At 51.0% G+C, this 23,439-nt stretch overlaps 3 non-coding genes across 3 annotated transcripts; 1 reads left to right on the top strand and 2 right to left on the bottom strand.

Moving 5' to 3' along the window:
• Positions 1-290: 290 nt before the first annotated feature.
• Positions 291-364, bottom strand: TRNAN-GUU (transfer RNA asparagine (anticodon GUU)). The gene has a single exon. It is a non-coding gene; the product is annotated as a tRNA-Asn (tRNA).
• A 6,005-nt stretch (positions 365-6,369) lies between these two features.
• On the top strand, positions 6,370-6,451 carry TRNAS-CGA (transfer RNA serine (anticodon CGA)). Its single transcript has one exon. It is a non-coding gene; the product is annotated as a tRNA-Ser (tRNA).
• Positions 6,452-11,799: 5,348 nt separating this feature from the next.
• On the bottom strand, positions 11,800-11,893 carry TRNAI-UAU (transfer RNA isoleucine (anticodon UAU)). Its single transcript has 2 exons — positions 11,856-11,893; positions 11,800-11,835 (listed from the first exon to the last, which is right to left on the bottom strand). It is a non-coding gene; the product is annotated as a tRNA-Ile (tRNA).
• Between the last annotated feature and the right edge of the window lie 11,546 nt (positions 11,894-23,439).

Genomic DNA, 23,439 nt, shown 5'->3' with positions numbered 1-23,439 from the left:
GGGAGGCGTCTTCGAGCTGGCATGTCTCGTCCGTTTCTCCCTTGCTGCTTGGTGGAGGCAGGAAGGGACCAAACATTCCTGGCTCAAGGTTTAGCCCTCGACCTTGAGGATTAAGGCCGAGTACCCGGCGTGGCTGCTGGGAGATGGGTTTCTGATTCGCACCCAGCGCACTCTTCGGGCAACCAGCTGAACCCCCTGAGGCCAAGAGGGATGGCTTTGAGGTGGCAAAAAGGGGCCTTTGAGGCGCCCAGCACATCTTAAGGAGCAAGGAAATAGCACGAGGTTACCAGCGTCCCTGGGTGGGCTCGAACCACCATCCTCTCGGTTAACAGCCGAACGCGCTGACCCATTGCGCCACAGAGACACCTAGAGACCTGTCTGCTGTTACCAAGGCTGTGCAGCCTGCAGATCTGCTGCCCACGCTAGAGCTTGCAAGGTGCTAGTCCGGACAGGACCGGATTCACCGTGGCACCAATGGCTCCATCGTGCCAGGCCCGAGCTCAGACAGGGCCCATAACACTCGCTTCCTCTCCTCTCACAGCGCTGCAGAACTGGTCCTGGTCCCAGAGCGGAGGGGGGACATGTGAGCTTGTTGCAGAGCTGCTGCTCAGGGATGGGAACTTCCTGGTACTGCAGCCTCCAAAATCATCCAGGCTGCACTTTCCGCATGACTACGTGCTAGCTGAGGGGTGCATGGGAATTGGTGGCCTCTGCTGCAGGTGATGGGCATCTCAGACACTTAAAGCCATGGCCTAGAGGAGGGAAGCCCATAACTGCAGAGTCTGCAGCTGCCTAGGGCCAGTGCTAAGGACTTAGAGGCCCTAGTGCTGCCGTTGCTAGGTTCAAGCATGCCCAGCCTTGGAATTGCCACCCCTCCCTTGACTAGTAGCTACGGGTATCTAAGGCTGGCCTCTGACAATGGGCCCCATGGCTATAGTCAGAGAAGCTGCAGGTGGCTCTGTGACTATTGGGGGCCATTAAGCTAGGAGCGGATAAAGAAACTGGAATTAACCTCAAGGAACAGAGGTCACCCATAGGAAAGGAATGTCAAGGGGATCAGGGAATGAGAAAGCAGTTGAGGCTTGCAGTGGGAGAATAGTCCCAGCTGGTTGGGGAGCATGTCCAAAGTAGAAAGGAAACAAGCATGGGGAGAGGTGGTGGTGACCAAGCAGTAGACTAGCCTGTAGATGGGAGCAGAGGGAGAAAGGCTGGTGTCTTCAAATTCCCAAGGGCTAAGTCCTCACTTTGGGGAAATGGTGTTGGCAAGGGGCTTGCTCGACTGGCAGGATGGGTGCTGGGGAGGGGATTTGTCAGAACTGAGCAGGTATCTGCTGGCTTTGGATCTTTGAGCTGAGAGTGGGAGCACACACAGTGACTGGTGACATGGGGTGGCACTGGAGACGTGGCTATAGAAGGTCTGAATGAGGAAGGAGATAAATCTGTGGGGAGCTTCCCTGATCACTCTGAAAGTTCTGCTCACTGTGGACACTGGTAAACCCACATGGTAGAGCTCAGTGAGAAGAACTGGGGGCTGAGGGAGCTGTGTATGGCAATGCAGCTAGTCATGTAGAGGTGTGTGATCAAAATGAAAAATGTCTCTGAGATTCAGGACCGGGGACACTAGGGCACCAATGGCCCTGCCACACCAGGCCCATGCTCGGAGCCCACAATGACGACATAGGGGCCCACAAATATGCTTGGCACCAGGGCCCACAAAAGGTTAATCTGCCCCTAAATCCAGATGCCAGGGGCTGTGGGTGAAGACCCAGCAGAGTGGCGCAGCGGCAGCTTGCTGGGCCCATAACCTACAAGTCAATGGATCGAAACCGTCCCCTGCTAGGGCTGCACTTGTTTCTTTTTGCTCTGGGCCTTCAAGTGAGTCGGCGACCAGCAGAGTGCCAAGAGCCTTGGCCATGAGGCCAGAGGTGGCTGAGGCGGGGGCCTCCCAGGGAGCTCCCCGGCACCTCTGGCTACCTGGGCTGAAGGCAAGAGGCCTGCATGTGGTGAGGGATCCTGTCCCGGCCTGAGACAGCCGTGCTTCCTCGTCCCCTTCTCCCACCTGCACCGGCAGGCGGCTCCTGCAGGAGAACATGAGGGAGGCTCTCGGGACACTGGGCAGCTCTGGGCAGGTCTGTGTGGCTGTCTAGGGAAAGAGCCGAGGCTCCCGACTCGACCTGCCATTGAGTCACGGGGCTCTGCACTCCATCAGCCGGGGCAGGCCAGGCTGCTGCCGTGACTCAGTCTGGGGCAGCATGGCCGCACTTCCCTGACGAGGCATGAGGCAGGCCAAGAGCTTTGCACAGCCAACAGGGAAGTGGGAGGGAGGCGTCTTCGAGCTGGAGCGTCTCGTCTGTTTCTCCCTTGCTGCCTGGGTGGGAAGGGAGTGAAATGTTCCCGGCTGAAGGTTTTGCACTTGGCCTTGAGGATTAAGCCCAAGCCCCCAGCATGGCTGCTGGGAGATGGGATTCTGGGTCGCATCCAGCGCAATCTGAGGGCCACCAGCTGAAACTGCTGAGGCCAAGAGGATGGTTTTGAGGTGGCAAAAAAAGGGCCTTTGAGGCTTCCAGCACGTCTTGAGGAGCAAGGAAGTAGCCCAGGCTTATTGTCCTCCCTGGGTGGGCTTGAACCACCATCCTCTCGGTTAACAGCTGAACGCGCTGACCCCTTGCACCACAGGGACACCTAGAGACTGATGTGCTGTTACCAAAGCTGCTGCCTAGCAGCCTGCATGTGTGGGGCAGAGTGTCGGGGAGTGAGGGAGTGAGGGGTGCAGGCTCTGGGAGGGAGCTTGGTGCAGGAGGGGGCTCCAGGCTGGGGCAGAGTGTTGGTGTTGGTGACACTGGGCATGGCCACTAGGTAACTCGAGGGGAAGGAAGACCACGAGTGTCAATGAAGCCCCCTCGCACTAGGCCCAAGTGTCCTTGGCCCCCTGCCTGGAGGCACTCACAGCAGTTATGCTGAGGATCTGCAACAATATGTTGCAGAGTCAGACTGCCTGAAACTAACCAAGACCAAACAGGGCAGATATGGAAGAACTATGCTGAATAAAGCAGCTTTATGTATGGTTTAACAGATGGTACAGAGAACAAGGGAACTAGCTGGTAACTGGATTGGCTGGCTATATGGATACTTAGGGCAGCTTGCTATTGGATAAGTATGTCGAAGAAAGGATGTATAAAAGCCTGTGTAACTTCCTGCTCTGTGTGCAGGATTTGAGATTCTATTCTCCCTGTACCTTCTTTGAAGCTTCGAATAAACTTTTCTGCTTCTCCATCCCGCTGTGATTATTGGGTGATGCACACTGGGCAACGAACCCCTGCTCTTGCTTGCCTCTGGCACTGGGTGCCGGCAACATTGGGGTGTAGGAGGGGCTGTGGGGTGGAGGCTCGGGGGGGGGGAATTTGAGTGCAGGAGAGGTTCTGGTCTGGGGCAGAGTGTTGGGGTGCAGGGACTGGAGGGAGCGCTGGGCTGGGGGTTGGGGTGCAGGCTCCTGCTGGGAGCCGTTTACCACAGGTGGCTCCCAGTCAGCAGCTGGCTGCTGGCATCTCTGTGCGTGCGGCCCCTGGGAGGGAGGGGGGCAGCAGGTCTCCATGTGCTGCCCGCACCTGCAACGCTGTCCCTACAGCTCCCATTGGCCAGTTCCAAGCCAATGGGAGCTGCGGGGACAGTTCTGGGGGTGGGGGCAGCGCGTGGAGCTGCATCATCCTCCCCTTTCCCCATGGGCCGCAGAGATGTGCCAGCAGCCAGCCTGGTCTGGGAGGGTCCCGGGGCCAGGGCAAGCAGGCAGCCTCTGAGCCCCGCTCTGCTGCTGGACTTTTAGCGGCCTAGAGATCGGGATCGACTGGCCGAGGCTGCAGGATCGACGGGTGCTGAGCACTGTTATAAGGAGTAAACTGAAATGGCCACGTCATGGTGCCAGAGGCTAAGAAATGAAAAGCCCCAAGATCCCTCACTCCTCATTGACTCTGAACAGGGGTTTATTTCAAATCCCTTTAGTTCTGTGGCTGGTAAAATATAAGGACCAAGCGATTTCAAGAGTTGTGACACTGGGGTTGTGGATGCTGTAACCGTATTTCAGACTGAAAAATGATTTTAGATCTGATTCCTGGCAGCTTCCCAAAAGCAAACCCAATTGGTTCTTCTCTACAATTGGTGACCCTGGGCAGCAGGGGATCCCCTTCATCTGCTGGGGAACCTCTCTGGGTGCCACTGTCAGTTCTCCTTGATTTGCCAGCACTTCAGGTGCTTCTGACTCCTTGGGGAGGTTTTCCTTGCAAGGTCTGTGTGTGAATCTTTGTGTGTAGGAAGCAAAGAGTGTGGGACTGTCACTGAGCTGAAGGACGGAAATGGTTGGTTGAGAGAGATGGGGGAGAATAAAATAGTCCCAGAAGCAGAGGTGCTGGAACGGGTGGGGGAGGGAGTGGGGCCTGACACCCAACTTTTAAAGGTGGGGGGACTATGCCCTCCAACTCTTTACCAGCACTAAGGAAAAGGGACTGCAGGAGAGGGTAGAGAGGAGCAGGCGGAGGGCAGGGTCTTGGGGAGATGGGGCGATGTGGGGTTGGGATCTTGGGGGGAGAGTGGGAGCTCAGGGGGAAGGGGTGGGCCACAGTTTTTGTGCCTGTGGCCCCCAGACTTTTAGAGGGCTTCCGCAGCTCCTGCCCACAAGGATGACAAAAGATTAGCAGGCTATTGTTTTAACTACTCGACCACTTTGTGAGGTGGGCTTGTTGTGACCTAACTGTTTCTAAGGTCTCTGCTGTCTGTAACCTTTTCCCTGTTCATTGGCTGACTGAGGATGGTGTAGGGATGGTTTGGCTTTTGAAAAATATTTCTCTGTGGTATTATAAAGGAGTAAGTGACAGGAAGACACCCCCCCCCCCCGGCCCTTGGTGCAGGGAGCTGGGTTTGCTGCTCAAATTCTGTATTTCACCAGTGTCCAGGTCTGGGAATGTCCAACAAGGGCAATTCTAATGGGAAGATGGATGCAGGGCACTTAACCTGTACAGATGTCCTATGGCGGTGGGTGGGAATTAAGAATATTTTGAGGATCTTTGGGGAAAAGAGACTTTACTGACAAGGTTTGTCTCTGTTCCTGTTTCACCTTGCGGTGTTTTGTCCAGAAATTACTGTTAATTTTTCTATTATTTTAATAAAACTCTAAACATTATTTAATCAATCGTAAACATAAGTGTCACTTGAATTTCCCCTCTGCTAGCAAGAATGAACTGAAGTTTATGACTTTCTGGGAAGAGAAGAGATAGTAAATTGGGGGATTCCAATGGTGGGTGGGTGTTTTACGCTCCCATCTCAGTGCAAGGAGTGAATTACTCAGGCAATGTCTGTACTGCACAGTTATGTCACTGGAACCGACACAGTTATTACATTGCTTGGGTGTGTACCCACTTGGCTCCTTGTGTCAGCAACGCGCATCCTCGGTCAACTGCTGCGAGATCCAGCTAGGTCGGGGCTGTCCTGGGCTCTGTGTGGGGAGGGCTCAGCCGGGAGAAAGGGCAGACTAGGGGAGTTTGTCTCTGATATATAAGGGCTTTGTCAGCAGGAAGCTGTAGGTCACATGCCGGGGGTGACAGTGGGGTTTGAGCTGGGGCAGCAGCAGCAGGGGAGGAATGTGTGTGTGTGTTTGTGTGTGTGTTGGGGGGGGGAGGGGTTCACTTGGTAAAAATGAACCTGCCAAGCCTCTCCTGCTGCTGGAGCAAAAGCCTCTCATTTATCGCCTCAACTCTCCTTATGAAAATCTCCACCCTCTCCCGGCGCTGAGGGACCCCCTCACTCCCATGGAGATTTTTAATTGTTCTAACTTGTCCTTGCCCTTGTCCAAACAGTTTTCCCGGACAGAATTATCAAGAACATTTCAAATGAGAAAAACAAAACAAACCAAATGCAAACCCCAGAAACCCCCACCACACACAGTTTGGGTCTGAATTTTTCTACTGAAATTTGGAGACAATAAAACTCATCCCTCTGTTGGCCAGAACCCAAAGCTAGACCTCCCCCCGATCTCTGTGACTTCTCCTACCAAACCACGAATGCACTAATGCCTCTTGTGAGACATTTTGTCACTAGTTTCTCTAGCACAGGTCAGTCCCTGGCCCTGTGGTCCAGACATCCTCATTCACATCAAGCTGCAAGTTGAGAATCATTTCCCATTCCCGCTTTGTGGGAGGGGAGACTTTTGAAAGCCCTCTGTGTGCGACTGCACATGGCAAAGCAAAGAGAACAAACCCCAAATCTCCCCTGTGCTTTCGGAGCCAGGTTTGCTGTGGGAATTCTATATTTCAGATGACGTCAAGCCTGGGCATTGCGATTATTCACCAGTTTCTGTGGCATTGAAGCACGAGTGTGCTCGCAGCTGTGAGGGCCAAGTGGTTAAGGTGTTGGAGTCGAAATCCAATAGGGTTCCCCTGCGCAGGTTCGAATCCTGCTCACAGCGAGGCCTGTGTTTTAGCCAGTGTCAAGGTTCCTTCCCCACTCTGAACTCTAGGGTACAGATGTGGGATCCTGCATGAAAACCTCCTAAGCTTACTTTTACCAGCTAAGGTTAAAACTTCCCCAAGGTATACACTATTTTACCCTTTGCCCTTGGACGTCCACTGCTGCCACCAAACATTTATCCGGTTTTATTTTATTAGGAAAGCGTTGTTTGGAAATGTCTTTCCCCCCAAAATCCTCCCAACCCTTGCACCCCACTTCCTGGGGAAGGTTTGGTAAAAATCATCACCAATTTGCATAGGTGACCACAGACCCAAACCCTTGGATCTTAAGAACCATGAAAAAAAACATTCAGTTCTTGAAAAGAAGAATTTTAATAGAAGAAACAGTAAAAAAAGAATCACCTCTGTAAAATCAGGATGGTAAATACCTTACAGGGTAATTAGATTCAAAACATAGAGAATCCCTCGAGGCAAAACCTTAAGTTACAAAAAGACACACAGACAGGAATAGTCATTCTATTCAGCACAGCTTATTTTCTCAGCCATTTAAAGAAATCATAATCTAATGCACATCTAGCTAGATTACTTACAAAGTTCTAAGACTCCATTCCTGTTCTGTCCCCGGCAAAAGCATCACCCAGACAGACACAGACCCTTTGTTTTTCTCCCTCCTCCCAGCTTTTGAAAGTATCTTGTCTCCTCATTGGTCATTTTGGTCAGGTGCCAGCGAGGTTATCCTAGCTTCTTAACCCTTTACAGGTGAAAGGATTTTTCCTCTGGCCAGGAGGGATTTTGAAGGTGTTTACCTTTCCCTTTATATTTATAACAGCCAGTCTCTAACCCGGGTAATACTCCCTACAACCCCTGAGATGCTCTCAATTCTCTCCCCACCCCAAGTAAATCTTGTTCTGCTCCTTTCATAGAGATCCCTGGGACACCACCTCACACTGTGCCCCAAACTCTCAGCACCTGAAGCCTCTGCCACTCACCTAACGCCCCCTGCCCCATAGATCAGCCATAACCCTGGTTCTGTTCCTCCCTCTAGAGTGTGAAAGGAGCCATCAGTGCAGCCAGAGGCGCCGACTCCCTGGGTGCTTATGGGGCTGCAACATGAACAGAAACAAAAAAGCAGGTGCTCAGCGCCCACTGGCAGCCAGCTCCCCATCAGCATCTCCCACCTGCTAGCAGGCCTGGCCCACAAGCTCCTCCTCTTCTCCTTCAGCTTCTCCCACCTACCATTGATCAGGCGTGCAGGAGGACTGGGGAGAGGAAGAAATAGGGTGGCATGGCAGGAGACTGGACAGAGGTGGGGGCAGGGGTCAAGCAACCCCCAGGAAGTCTCCAAGTCAGCACCTCTGAGTACAGAAGCCTTCCCTGAGTCTGAGCTACCAGGATCCCTGCCACAGAGCAGGGTGCACAAGTCTCAGCCTCCCTTTCCCACACATGGCTCTGGACACCACCAGGAATGATCTGGCTCCTGGACCTCAAGAGCTGAGTGCCTGGACAGGGGCTTGAACCCTGACCCCTCCCATTAAGAGCCTGATGCACAGGTAACTCGAACCCCTTCATCCTGATAGATTTAATGCCCAAATAATTCCATGTAGACCAGAAGCGCAGAGCTCCTCTGAGTGTCAGCCCTATCCCGGTGTCGGTCCCCAGCAGTGAGTGTGGCCTACAATGCAGAGGTCACTTTTTTATAGTTTGAACATTTGTGGTTCTCCGGTGGAGTTATTGTCTCTCATACGGCAGACCACTAAATCCCACTGGGGATCTGGACTGTGGCACTGCCATGCAATCTGTAGCTGGAGCAGGATATCACTGTGAGGGGTGAGCTGCCCCAATGAGATGTTCAAGAGACAGTGACTCCGGAAAGGACTTCGGAGACATGGTGGAACTGAACATCAGCTCCCATTGTGCGGTGGTGGCGAATGGGATCCGTGGACACCTCCTTTCCATGTGTCAGGGCTTTGCTGGCTGGGTTGGATCCAGAACCCTGAGTCTGTCATGCTGAGTCATGTCTCCGAACACATTCCTTCCCCAGCCCCGGACCTCATTCGGCCAGTGAAGAGCTGAGTATTATTGTCCAATGTAGAAGTTACAGAATTTAAACTAGGAAGAAGGGTCAATTTTCCCATCATTTCACATCTTTACATCCAAACAAGATGATTTTCTGAATGACCCATCCTCGTTCATGCAGAAGATGTTGGGGGTGGGATGTAGGAGTCACTGGGGAAAACACAGAGACACAATTTCCTTTGCAAAGATCCATGAGCAGCAAAACCTCCCTATGTGTCTTTTCTGAGCCAGGGCATTCAACTCCAGTGAACCCTTCTCTCCTGCAATAGCAATGGTCAGACAGAGGGGATGTGGCCACCTGCATCCCTGACAGGGAGATATTGGCTCAGCTCTTTCTTTATGCTGCTCTTGTTAGTCCATGAAACATCAAGGATGGAATGCAAGACTGAGTTCATGCACCAACCCCCTGAAAAATGTCCATGCCCCAGAGAAATCCTGACCCCTGCTATTGGAATGATGTGCTGGAGATTTGACTAGGAAAGGGACTGTCTGAATTGTCAATTTGGGGAATGAACAATGATCTACAGCAATGTCGTTAACACAAACACACTCTCATCTTGCTCCAGCCGGAAGGGAAAAGGGCAGGAATTCTCGCTGTTCAGCCATGGACACACTTACACTAAGGCACAGCCGTGATTGTGCCTGGGAAGTGGATCTGAGCAATTTGAAGTGACAATTCAGTGAGAACTGAATCATAGTGTAGTGAAATAGCCATACATCATGTAGTTGTGGCCGAGCGGTTAAGGTGATAGACTTGAGTTCCATTGGGGTCACCCCATGCAGGTTCAAATCCTGCCAACGATGGAAGCACAAGAATGTTATGACTACTGCAATCTTAGTGCTGCAGCATGTGAACTGGAGCCAGATCTGGTCTCACTCTGAGGTTGTCTACACTTCTTAAAACACTGCTGTGACACTGCGATAGCGCTTTGGAGTAGACAGTTGCTAAAGCGAGTGGAGGGGTTTTCCCATTGCTGTAATAGTTACATTGACGGAACAATTTTTCCTTCTATTTAGCTCTATCTAACCAGGGCTTAGATCAGCTTAACTGTACTGGTTTGGGGGTGTGGATTTTTCACACCCTGAGACACGTAGCTCTGCCAGTTAAGTGTCCAGCGTACACCAGCCCTTAGATCCCTCTTAGGATTTCCATGCAAGCACTGACCTGTGAGAGGAAAACATCAGCTCACAAACACAAAGACTGAATTCCCCACAGTTATTCTCTCTGCACTTTCCAGAATGTCACAAAATTCAATTCATTCCTGCTAGGAGAGAGAAAAAATAAGTGACGCAAAGTTTTTAGTTTGATTAAATAAAGTTAAGGGTTTAATTACTACAGTAAAAATATGTACCGATTCCTCTAAATAACACCATAACGTGAGATAAGAACAGATTCAAATCTTGTCAGTGACGACTAATTTAACAAATGATCTTCCCATTATTAATTTCCACTGTGCCCCCTCTGCAGGTCTGGGTCCCTCCAGTGTAACTGCTCTGCATTCGCCTTCCCGTTAGAATTGGTTTTGGACATTCCCAACTTTGGAAAATTGTGCAATTCAGAATTTGAATAGTGACCCCGGCTCCTTCCTGCACCTGCTCTACATCGCTACACAGCACCTTCTCCACCTGCAGAGTCACCCACAGGGTTCAGCAGGGACCCCTGGCAAGGACAGTGGGTGCAGCTAACAGCCCGGTGTGCCTGGCAGTGAGGCAGGGGCAGCCCGAGGCTGGAAGCTCTGAGTCAGCTGTGGAGAAACACCCCCCCACACACGAGTACAGCGATTGAATTCCCCAACTTTAGCATCATGACGCCCTGTAGAAAGCCCCACGTGTCCGCTGTTTTTTCACAGGGCGATGCAAAAATCAGGTGACACCAATTTTGAAGTTTGAGTAAATAAAGTTTCGGAGATAGTTATTAAGCTCGCAAAAATATGCCAAAGATCCCTCTGCATAACACCAGAAGGTGAAATAGGAACAGAGACAAACCTTGTCAGCAAAGGCTAATTTCCCAAACGATCCTTGTTAGAATAGAAATATTCAGGCCCGCCTGTAAAGCCTATACTTTAAGAGTACAGGCTTTTTTTTAATCACAGTGTATTTTTACTGTGTGTTTTCATCACTTAGCTAGTTACAGGGTGCAAAACAAAGAATCAAAATCACAGTCTGCCTGTGTGCGGGCCTTCTCTCCCAAGGAGAGTCTGAGGCTGGGTTCTTAGGCTAAGGCCTTTGGCTAAGCTGCAGGGGCAGCCATAAACTGGGAAGCGAATGGTCACATCCTCACATCCCCAACCCGTCCCATTGAAATACGGTGGTATTGGACGGTTAGGAAGATGATCCTGTCCTGATAGTGCCCATCACCACCAGATACAGAAACAGATCTTAAGAGAGCCTCCTGTCTGGCAAGAAATCCCTTCTCAATGGTTGTGGTTGTGAAACCCTCATTTCAATATCTTTTATCTTTACGGCCCCCACTTTTCTGTTGTCAATCTGTCTGGTTCTCTAATTGTTTCTGACTGTTGTATAATTAATTTTGCTATGTGTAAGTTCATTAGTGTAATGGGATATAATTGGTTAGAGAATTATGTTACAATATATTAGGATTGGTTAATTACATTTCAGTAAAATGATTGGTTAAGGTATAACTGAGAATATTACCATATAATCTGGAGTCAAACAGGAAGTGGAAGTGGAAATTGGAATCATGTTTGCGAAGTGGGGGAATGGGAACAGGGAAGAGAGACACAGGCAAGGCTCTGCAGCGTCGGAGCTGGGAAGGGGGAAGCGGGGTAAACGCTTTGCAGTGTCGGAGCTGGGAAGGGAACTCTGGGGAACAGTGTCTATCGGTGTATAGAGATAAGCCCCAGGGGTGTGAAGGGCTTCAGAATATGCTTCCTTGGAAACTAACCCCAGGAAACATCGCATTCTCTGCACTTCAGACTTCTGGTCTTTTGCTGCTTGCTGCTTGCGTGACAAGAACTGGGGAAGAGGGCAAGGGAAGAGAAAGCCCTCTAACAAAATGGCTACCTTGCTCCTCTCCCTCCCCAGGCGTCAAGGATCCGCAGGACTCGAGGCTCTGCTTGAGGGATCCTGGCACAGCGGCTGGTGGGGGAGAAAGGATTGTAGATTCTGACCTGCACTCTGGAGGGGAGGGAATAATTGAAGGGGGCATTTTTGAGTCCTCCCCCATCCTCAGTGTCCCCCGGGCTGGCATTCTACACTCCACAGGGCCAAACAAACAAGTGGGTGAAGCCATTTGGTTAATGAAAACCAGTGCTCCAGGTGAGGCTTGAACTCACAACCTCAGCATAGCTCCTCTCAGCACTGCCCTATAAGTACTGCGCGCTAACCAATTGCGCCACTGGGGCACCTGGCTATGGCTACTCTCCCAGGCCCCTAGGGTGAGAAAGGCGAGGCGTGACCCCCCAAAACTTCTCAATGGAGCTGAGAGCGGGAGGAGACAAGTGTTGGTCCTTGGTGGGGTGGGTTCTTCTGAAGGGTTCCCGGTCAAATGGTGATTTGACCCTCTTGTTCTTCTCTGTCCGATACCAGAGCTGACTGAGACTCAATGGAGAGTCTTCACGCAGATCAACAGATCTGAAATCCCCAAGAACCAGGTCTAAGCGTTAGTCCTGCTTTGGGACAGTGTCTCTCAGGCAGGAAACTGCCGAGTCTGCGCGAGCCGTGAGGCTCCCTCGCTAACAGCTGAGATCAGTGAGAGCTGTGTGAAGTGCCGGGACCCAGGGGTGCGTGAACAGGGGGGCACAATGCCCCAGGACTTTTAGAAATGGAAGGGCTCTGCCTTACCACTTTATAATGACCGTAAGGGCAAGGGAGGGTGGGGAGGGGGCGGAGAGCAGTGATCGGGAGGCGGGGTCTTGGGGGGAAGAGTCAGCGCAGGAGTGGGACCTCGGGGAGAAGGGGTGATGCAGGTGCGTGGAGTCAAGAGGAAGGGATGGGGCTACTGTTCGGGCTCTGGTGGCCGCTGCTTTTAGGGAGCCTGCACCGCTCTTAGTGGGACCGCAAGACATCCCAGAGGGGAGAGGTGGGCAGCAGAGCAGTGACAGGATGGAATGGCAAGTGACCAGCAATGTGGGCAGACAGGGGAGGGAGAAAGGGGCTTTCCCCCCTGGAGGTGAGAGGTGATCTCTGGGTTTTCATTGACCCAGGACAGCAGCTGGGAGTGAGGTGCAGTGAAGGGAGGGGCACTTCCAAAGAGCTTTTGGTCTCTGGATTTCAGAGCCCGAGGCAAAAGGACACCGCCCAGTGTACTGTGGGCGGGTGTTTTGCTCATAGTGTCGTGTTATGAATCCTGATTGTGGTGTTTTCCAAAGTTAAGACAAGGTGATTTTCCTCCTTTTTATTAAAGTTTCTTTTCTCCACTCAGTGCTGGTGAGTGGGGAAAGTATTGCCTCTTAGAGGCACCCAGTGGCCCTGGTTAGTTTCCCCAGATTACTGGGTGGGGGCTTAAGCGGACTGTGTGCTGTACTGTTGAAGAGGAGCCCCAAGCACCCAAACAGGGAATTGTAACTTCAGCCTTCAGATTAAGAGCCAGATGAGGGAAGAGCATCTTTGCGAGCAGGCTGGCTAACCTAGTGAGGAGGGCTTTAAACTAGGTTCACCAGGGGAAGGAGACCGAAGCCCTGAGGTAAGTGGGGAAGTGGGATACCGGGAGGAAGGAGCGTGCGAGAGGGGAGGGGTCCTGCCTCATACTCGAGTTATCTCAAGTGCCTATACACAAATGCAAGAAGCCTGGGAAAGAAGCAGGGAGAACTGGAAGTCCTGGCACCGTCAAGGAATTAGGATGTGATTGGAATAACAGAGACTTGGTGGGATAACTCGCATGACTGGAGTACTGTCATGGATGGATATAAACTGTTGAGGAAGGAGAGGCAGGGCAGAAAAGGTGGGGGAGTTGCACTGTATGTAAGGGAGCAGTATGACTGCTCAGAGCTCAAGTATGAAACTGCAGAAAAACCTGAGTCTCTGGATTAAGTTTAGAAGTGTGAGCAACAAGGGTGATGTGGTGGTGGGAGTTTGCTATAGACCACCGGACTAGGGGGATGAGGTGGACGAGGCTTTCTTCCAGCAACTCACGGAAGTTACTAGATCGCAGGCCCTAGTTCTCATGGGAGACTTCAATCATCCTGATATCTGCTGGGAGAGCAATACAGCGGTGCACAGACAATCCAGGAAGCTTTTGGAAAGTGTAGGGGACAATTTCCTAGTGCAAGTGTTGGAGGAACCTACTAAGGGCAAAGCTCTTCTTGACCTGCTGCTCACAAACCGGGAAGAATTAGTAGGGGAAGCAAAGGTGGATGGGAACCTGGGAGGTAATGACCATGAGATGGTCGAGTTCAGGATCCTGACACAGGGAAGAAAGGAGAGAAGCAGAATACGGACCCTGGACTTCAGAAAAGCAGACTTTGACTCCCTCAAGGAACTGATGGGCAGGATCCCCTGGGAGAATAACATGACGGGGAAAGGAGTCCAGGAGAGTTGGCTGTATTTTAAAGAATCCTTACTGAGGTTACAGGGACAAACCATCCCGATGTGCAGAAAGAATAGTAAATATGGCAGACGACCAGCTTTGCTTAACAGTGAAATCCTTGCTGATCTTAAACTCAAAAAAGAAGCTTATAAGAAGTGAAAGATTGGACAAACGACCAGGGAAGAGTATAAAGGTATTGCTCGGGCATGCAGGAGTGAAATCAGGAAGGCCAAATCACACCTGGAGGTGCAGCTAGCAAGAGATGTTAAGAGTAACAAGAAGGGTTTCTTCAGGTATGTTAGCAAGAAGAAGAAAGTCAAGGAAAGTGTGGGCTCCTTACTGAATGAGGGAGGCAACCTAGTGACAGAGGATGTGGAAAAAGCTAATGTACTCAGTGCTTTTTTTGCTTCTGTCTTCATGAACAAGGTCAGCTCCCAGACTACTGCACTGGGCAGCACAGCATGGGGAGGAGGTGACCAGCCCCTGTGAAGAAAGAAGTGGTTCGGGACTATTTAGAAAAGCTGGACGAGCACAAGTCCATGGGGCCAGATGCGCTGCATCCGAGAGTGCTAAAGGAGTTGGCGGATATGATTGCAGAGCCATTGGCCATTATCTATGAAAACTCATGGTGATCGGGGGAAGTCCCAGACAACTAGAAAAAGGTGAATGTAGTACCCATCTTTAAAAGGGGAAGAAGGAGGACCCTGGGAACTACAGGCCAGTCAGCCTCACCTCAGTCCCTGGAAAAATCATGGAGCAGGTCCTCAAGGAATCAATTCTGAAGCACTTAGAGGAGAGGAAAGTGATCAGGAACAGTCAGCATGGATTCACCAAGGGCAAGTCATGCCTGACTAATCTAATTGCCTTCTATGATGAGATAACTGGCTCTGTAGATGAGGGGAAAGCAGTGGACTTGACTTTAGCAAAGCTTTTGACACGGTCTCCCACAGTATTCTTGCCAGCAAGTTAAAGAAGTATGGGCTGGATGAATGGACGATAAGGTGGACAGAAAGTTGGCTAGATTGTCGGGCTCAACGGGTAGTGATCAATGGCTCCATGTCTAGTTGGCAGCTGGTATCAAGTGGAGTGCCCCAAGGGTCGGTCCTGGGGCCAGTTTTGTTCAATATCTTCATAAATGATCTGGAGGATGGTGTGGATTGCACCCTCAGCAAGTTTGCAGATGACACTAAACTGGGAGGAGAGGTAGATACTCTGGAGGGTAGGGGTAGGATACAGAGGGCCCTAGACAAATTGGAGGATTGGGCCAAAATAAATCTGATGAGGTTCAACAAGGACAAGTGCAGAGTCCTGCACTTAGGACTGAAGAATCCCATGCACCGCTACAGACTAGGGACCGAATGGCTCGACAGCAGTTCTGCAGAAAAGGACTTAGGGGTGACAGTGGACGAGAATCATAGAATCACAGAATCACAGAATCATAGAATATCAGGGTTAGAAGGGAACTCAGGAGGTCATCTAGTCCAACCCCCTGCTCAAAACAGGACCAATCCCCAATTAAATCATCCCAGCCAGGGCCTTGTCAAGCCTGACCTTAAAAACTTCGAAAGAAGGAGATTCCACCACCTCCCTAGGCAACGCATTCCAGTGTTTCAGCACCCTCCTAGTGAAAAAGTTTTTCCTAATCTCCAACCTAAACCTCCCCCACTGCAACTTGAGACCATTACTCCTTGTCCTGTCCTCTTCTACCACTGAGAATAGTCTAGAACCATCCTCTCTGGAACCACCTCTCAGGTAGTTGAAAGCAGCTATCAAATCCCCCCTCATTCTTCTCTTCTGCAGACTAAACAATCCCAGTTCCCTCAGCCTCACCTCATAAGTCATGTGTTCCAGTCCCCTAATCATTTTTGTTGCCCTTCGCTGGACTCCTTCCAATTTTTCCACATCCTTCTTGTCGTGTGGGGCCCAAAACTGGACACAGTACTCCAGATGAGGCCTCACCAATGTCAAATAGAGGGGAACGATCAATGCCCCTACGTATACATCCCAAAATTCCATTGGCCTTCTTGGGAACAAGGGCACACTGTTGACTCATATCCAGCTTCTCTACTAAATACTAAACTGGGAGGAGTGGTTGATATGCTGGAGGGCAGGGATAGGATACAGAGGGACCTAGACAAATTGGAGGATTGGGCCAAAAGAAATCTGATGAGGTTCAATAAGGATAAGTGCAGGGTCCTGCACTTAGGATGGAAGAACCCAATGCACAGCTACAGACTAGGGACCGAATGGCTAGGCAGCTGTTCTGCGGAAAAGGAGCTAGGGGTGACAGTGGACGAGAAGCTGGATATGAGTCAGCAGTGTGCCCTTGTTACCAAGAAGGCGAATGGCATTTTGGGATGTATAAGTAGGGGCTTAGCCAGCAGATCAAGGTACGTGATCGTTCCCCTCTATTCGAGGGGGGATTTGATAGCTGCTTTTGACTACCTGAAAGGTGGTTCCAAAGAGGATGGATCTAGACTGTTCCCAGTGGTAGCGGATGACAGAACAAGGAGTAATGGTCTCAAGTTGCACTGGGGGAGGTTTAGGTTGGAGATTAGGAAAAACTTTTTCATTAGGAGGATGGTGAAACACTGGAATGCGTTACCTAGGGAGGTGGTAGAATCTCCTTCCTTAGAAGTTTTTAAGGTCAGGCTTGACAAAGCCCTGGCTGGGATGATTTAGTTGGGGATTGGTCCTGTTTTGAGCAGGGGGTTGGACTAGATGACCTCCTGAGGTCCCTTCCAACCCTGATATTCTGTGATTCTATGATTCTATGTGCAGCCAGCTGAACTAGCCAGGCCACCTAAGTGTATTCACCCGTCCACCACAAGAGCAAGCCCTGGGTGCTTCTCAGAAGCTGGGGAAAAGCCTCTTGGGGAAATATGTCCTGCGCCACCGCCAAAAGGACCCCTTTAGTGGGAACGGTCAGAGGCCTCACTGCTGGGCTGGCCGTGGTTTCCTACCACCTTGTGATGCTGGCCGCAGAGAGAATGCTGGTCTGTGGGTGGCCTTCACTGGGGGTTCGGCATGCCAGGGAGCAGGGAGCAGGCTGTCTGTCTGTCTCTGTGGCTGTCTGCTGGCACACATAGGCATGTTCCTCCTCTCCTCTTGCCCCACCCATGGTTGCTCTGTGCCTCTTAAGCCTTCCCTTGGAGCTGTCAGCACCAGCCGCCTCTGCTCTAGGTGCCCAGAGGAGGAGAGGTGCGCTGGGCTCCAGCCTGGGACACTTCCTCCCTCCTGCCTAGCCCTGACTATGAAGCCTGTCCCTGGCACTCCTTTATTCAAGCACCATGTGGGCAAGAGGAAGAGGTTGGCAACTGCAGGTACAAGGACCAAACTTGTAAGCATCAGGTGAAGCAGCGAGAAACACAACGTTCAGGTGCCTCTAGCCAGACTGTTAAGTTCCAGGGCCCCAACCTATTGTGGCCAGACCACTGAACCAGCTGGACCAAAGACCTATCTCCAGTGGGCATCAGTCGCCCAGGAAGAGGGAAAAAATTCACTCTGGTTCACCCAGAGACACAGAAACCAAGCACCCTAAACTCTAAGGCTTTGCAGCAAACCAACATAGCCCCAGGAGGTCCCACTGAGATTTGAACTCAGATGGCAGGATTCAGAGTTTTGCATGCTGACCATTACACCATGGGACCTGCTAGCATTTCCATTTCTGGACCCCTGTGACTCTCAGCTGGCTGGCTAGCACTCTGCACTTATTGCTTCCCTCCGGCTGCTTCCTCTTGCAGGACTCTCTCTCCTCCATCAACTGTAGCCCCGCACTTCCGGATCTGCGGGTCCTGCCCTGAGTCCCTGCATCCTCCTGCTTTGCCTCCATTCCCTGCAGGCCGCAAAAATGTCTGGGGAGGCCGCCCCTCCCCTCACTTGGTTATCCTGCTCAAATCATCCAACTGCAGCCTCATCTCCTGGAACTCGGCCAGCTGACACTTGATCCAATTGTACAGCAGCCCACAGCCTCCCCCTGGGTCTGCCCCACCTGGTTATTCCTTACAGGCTGACCTGACCCCCCTCCCAGCCCCAGATTCACCCACTAATCATCCTACTGGCACTCAGAGCCACAGACATGGAGGTGCTGGAGGAGGGAGGTGTGACTCTAGGGTGGGGTTCCTCTCTAAAGATGGCTGGCAGAAAGATGGTGCTCAGCTCTGTCAGTGACCTGCCCCATTGCCTCACTGCCAGGGGATGCAGACAGTTATGTAAAGTGCATAAAGGGAGTATTTGGTTCCAAGTGAATGTGAGGAATGTGCAATTATGAGAGGGAATTTCCATCCCTCCTTCACTTATGCAGCAGGGCCCCAGGGGCCTAATGGATAAGGCATTGGCTTCCTAAGCCAGAGATTGTGGGGTCAAGTCCCATCTGGGGTGAAAAGCTGCTTTCTTCTTCTATATTGCAAGGAAACCTTGGTCTTATTTTCACCAAGGAAGCTGGGAGATGTTGGAACACAAAGTACTGGATCTTGGGAACAATCCCCCACAAATGTCATCTTCCACTCGACAAACGCTTTCTAAACCCATCAGTAGCAAACAGTTAATACTAGTGTTTGTCTGAGAACAGAGTGAAGGGGAGTGTTTACTCCAACATGTCAATGAATGAAACAGATGGAAAGAGCAAGGCCGTTCTGAAAGAGAATGGATCTGTCTGGAGACAAAGCAGAGCCTGAGGATGAGCAATGGTGTGAAAAGAAGAGGTTCAGATGTGTGTTAGATGTTAGTTAGGTTGGTCTGGCAAATTTAAAGAAAATACCAATGCCCTTAGCATGATGTGGACACTGCCTGTTTCTGACCTTTTACTGAGAGTTCATTGAGAAATATTTTCCTTAATTATGTTATGGAATAAAGGGTGTCTTGCCCTTCGAGACAACATGGCTACATGGCATGGGCCAATGCGCACCTTCCAGTCAACTGCTAGAGAAGACAACAGCAACACAGGCAGGGATGGCAGCAGGGCAGGCTGCAGCTCCAGGAAGATGGTGGTACCAGGTCTCATCAATGGGGAGGTGGCCACCCCAGCGTGCACATGGCTGAGCCAGCAAGTGTGGTGTGTGCTGCAGTGTGCTGCTACTCACTTTTGCAACCGTGTTGCCCTGAGGACACTCATGTATCTGGGTAGTATCAGATCTCTGGACGGGCTCACAGAGCAGCTCAGCCTCGCTTGGCAGAGAGTGGCCAGACCCCAGGAAGAGGAGGGTGTGCACTCAGGCCCTGTAAGGTGGTTCGCTCACCAGGGTGGCGCCTCCCGCTGTTTGTCTCAGGGATTAGCTCACTCAGCCGGAGTTCCCTCTCCTGGTGGTGCTTTGTCCATCGTTGTCGCCGCTTGCAGACCCACCTCAGTCCAAGTACAGCCGCATCCTCTTTATGACTCGGCCATCCGGCCGTGCCATGATCTGTGCTCCTTCCTTCCAGGGTGATGGGGCAGGGGGCAGATATCTCCAAATCCAGCCATGTCCCCAGTGGTGAGTGGCAGGGAACCAGGCCCACAGTACTCTGGGTTCCAGCCCAGGGATCCTGTAGAAACAGCTTCTGCTTCCTCTCCTTAACTGTCTCCACCAGTGCTGCTTCAATTCCCGGGGCTGCTCTCCCACAGTCCCAGCACGTTGTTCGCCCTCTTCTCAGGGTCTCAAGCCTGCAAGTCCCAGCAACCAGCCAGGAGCTCTCTCTAGCTTCCCCTGGTCCCTGCTAGCAGCTGCCCTGCCAGAGGTGCTGTGACCCTATGCCCCATATTCTTCAGAGAGATATTGTTATGATATACATATGGCATTACTAACGTGTGTTTTATGCAAGATGGGTCATGTGAGATATCACTGGAAAGGTTAGACTGTTCTTGAACTCAAGATTTAGGCGCACTAAGTCCAGAGTCAACATGGCTGTCCTTGGGTTCAGGATTGCATGGTCTAATGTCTTGAGTCAATATGGCACCGTGAAGTACAGGGATGAATGACCTAATGGCCAGTGTCAATATGGCCACCCTTTGGTTCAGGGTTGCAAGGCCTAATTGCCAGATCCAGGGGCTACTTTGGAAGGGCCCAGCTAACTCCACCGGGTCCCAGCCCAAGGCCCTCTCAAGTTAAGTGCATTTGCCACCCAGCCAGCCGAGATCCTACCGCAACATGCTGACCTTACACGGGTACGAGATACCACTCACTCTGCCTCCCTGGGCCACTTTCTACCTTATTTCCTGTAGCTCTCATCCAAATATCATCGGGATCTCTGGGTTCCCTGGCACTGGCAGCTCCGTGGAACTTTGTACATCAAACAAACAATTTTTTAGTGTAGACAAGGCCTCAGTGTGCCTCGTTTTTTTAACCATTCCTCAGAGACCAGGTTTTTTTAAACCTTGTATCATTTTTGTTGCCTTGCTATGTCTGAAAGGGGACTAGCTCCAAATCTGGGCTTTTCAATCTTTTCCAAGATGTCTTTATTAATGATGAATAAAACTGATTCTGTAATAAGTGAGTCCCTTACAATTTTTATATGTCGCAGTACTGAGCATATAATACTCAATGGATTGACTCAGTTCCAGGGTGAGGGGAGGACCTGTAGCTCTGGATCTCTGCAAGAGGATCTGGACTGGACTCTGCTGTTATTTTTAATGACAGTTATTACAGTGGTGCCTAGAGATCAACCCAGCATGCAGTGCCACTGTGCCAGGGGCTGTACAAACACTATAGCACACAGTCCCTGCCCCAAAGAGCTGTCAGTCTCCATAGAGAAGCCAGCCCCAGGGTCTATAATAGAAATCTCCAGTAGAATACAGACAATAGCCAGGGCCCCAGCTCAGAATCTGAGTGCCCCCCCGGACCCTCTGGCAAGGGGCATGCAGAGTGCGAGTGCACACTGGGTGTCAAGAGGAAATGGTGGAAGATGCAAGACAGCGGAGGGGATTCACATCTGCAGAGCTAGCTGGCAGACCCAGCCAGCACTTCACCGTTCCCCATCCCAACCAGGGAACAATTCCTCTGGGTGGAAAACCTCACAACCCCTACGGCGGCAGCTAGCAAAATGATTCACGGCATGGTTTGGCTTCAGTGGATGTTTGCAGCAGAACCAAAGCTCATTAACACTATCTGTGAACTTTTATCTTTAAAGCTTTACAAAATCACCAGGACTTTCTCGTAAAATATTGTCCTTTTCCTTTGTGATGAGCATGTCACTGGCAGAGGACAGCCTGGAGATCATCTGAAATCTAACCCGTTAGAAGAGCTGGCGTGCTCAGTGCTCACCCCAAGCATTCAGGCGTGTGGAGTGGGACACCGGCGTGTGCTATGGCAAGTGCACTAGTTATTACTGCTCCAGGTGCCCATATTTACAATTTCTATAGGTTCCAACGTTCAGACAATGCTCTGTTCTAACAGCGTCTCATGCCTGTTTAAAGAACAGAAAGGTTCTATCCTGAGAGTCCCTGGCAAAACTAGTCTGTCCTCATGAACACTGACTCGTCCTGCAAAACGACCCACACACCCACTGCCCTCGGGCAATCGTCCAGGTAGAGTGTCTCTGAACATGCGAGTGACTGCAAACGCCGCATCTCTGGCACACCTGGGGCTGCCTGCAGTTAACAGGTATCGAATGGCATTTTCTCTTATGGCTGCTACAGAGACTCAAACGCAAGACTGCTATGCTTAAAGTGTTGATGATCTAGGCTGAGATTTTCAAAGGTGATTTGGCTAAATGGATCCAAAGTCCCACTGGATGTGCACAGTGAACTCCCGGAGGCTCCTGCAGATTTCCTTACACCAGCACTCATTCACTTTTCTTCTATTTACATCGCCCATTCCCATGTGTTCCTGGGAGCCCCTGACAACCAGAATGGGACATCAGTGCATGGTTCGATTTCTAAAACAGTTGTGATTCCAACTCTCTAATACCGGGGCTACTCCAAAGTGGGCCAGTGAGATTCCCCTGCTATCCCTTGGCTCGGACGGGGCAGGCCAGCCATGCTGGACTGTTTGGGGTTCCCTGCGTACATGAAAGGAGGAAAGCAGGCATTCTGTGCCACGTGTGATCAATCACAGCTTTTATACCTGTCTCATGTAGAAGCCAAATTCCATGGTAATGAGAGATATGCCAGGTGGTGGCAAAGATTTTTCTCATGCTTTACAACCCCTGGCAACATGAAATATTTCGAATAATCTCCATCAGCTCTTGTTTCACATGTAGCCAGCGACAGGGGTTGGCCTAAGGCCCAGGGGCAAAGTGGGAGTTTATTGCCCTGTGTTGGGGTGGAATGAAACGACTAGACGCAGTCCCTCTCACCAGGGCTGAAGAGAGCAGTTCTGAGCGGGGGGCAGAGCAGCAAGTGACACCGAGGCCGACTGATTCCACGGCAGAATTTGACAAACCACCCCTGAGTGCGGAAGCAGCTACAGAGCCAACAGGCTCAACAAGATGGAGGTTCGGGTCACCAAAAGCTCCCCTCTCTGTTGGGAGCTTTGGGTCCTGCCATCAGCTGGGGCACCAAGTCCCAGGGCCTCTGGCTCTTCACTAGAACTGAACTTGGAGGGTTACCCGTGGGGATGAAAGAGACATTCGGTCCTTGGCCTGACACTGCTAAAACGTGTCCATCCATGTGGGCACCTGTCTTCTTTTAGGTTTCAGAGTAGCAGCCGTGTTAGTCTGTATTCGCAAAAAGAAAAGGAGGACTTGTGGCACCTTAGAGACTAACCAATTTATTTGAGCATGAGCTTTCGTGAGCTACAGCTCACTTCATCGGATGCATACCGTGGAAACTGCAGCAGACTTTATATACACACAGAGATCATAAAACAATACCTCCTCCCACCCCACTGTCCTGCTGGTAATAGCTTATCTAAAGTGATCATCAAGTTGGGCCATTTCCAACACAAATCCAGGTTTTCTCACCCTCCACCCCCCCACACACAAACTCACTCTACTGCTCGTAATAGCCCATCCAAAGTGACAACTCTCTACACAATGTGTATAATAATCAAGGTGGGCCATTTCCTGCATAAATCCAGGTTCTCTCACCCCCTCATCCCTCTCCAAAAACCACACACACAAACTCACTATCCTGCTGGTAATAGCTCATCCAAAGTGACCACCCTATGCCGGAAACCTACTGACCGCTATTCCTACCTACATGCCTCCAGCTTTCACCCTGACCACACCACACGATCCATCGTCTACAGCCAAGCTCTGCGATACAACCGCATTTGCTCCAACCCCTCAGACAGAGACAAACACCTACAAGATCTCTGTCAAGCTTTCTTACAACTACAATACCCACCTGCGGAAGTGAAGAAACAGATTGATAGAGCCAGAAGAGTTCCCAGAAGTCACCTACTACAGGATAGGCCTAACAAAGAAAATAACAGAACGCCACTAGCCGTCACCTTCAGCCCCCAACTAAAACCCCTCCAACGCATTATTAAGGATCTACAACCTATCCTG

Source organism: Eretmochelys imbricata, chromosome 12 (genome assembly GCF_965152235.1).
Source record: "Eretmochelys imbricata isolate rEreImb1 chromosome 12, rEreImb1.hap1, whole genome shotgun sequence".
NCBI lineage: Eukaryota > Metazoa > Chordata > Testudines > Cheloniidae > Eretmochelys > Eretmochelys imbricata.
The sequence above is the reverse complement of the archived record's forward strand: the minus strand, read 5'-3'. Positions and strand labels throughout refer to the sequence as shown.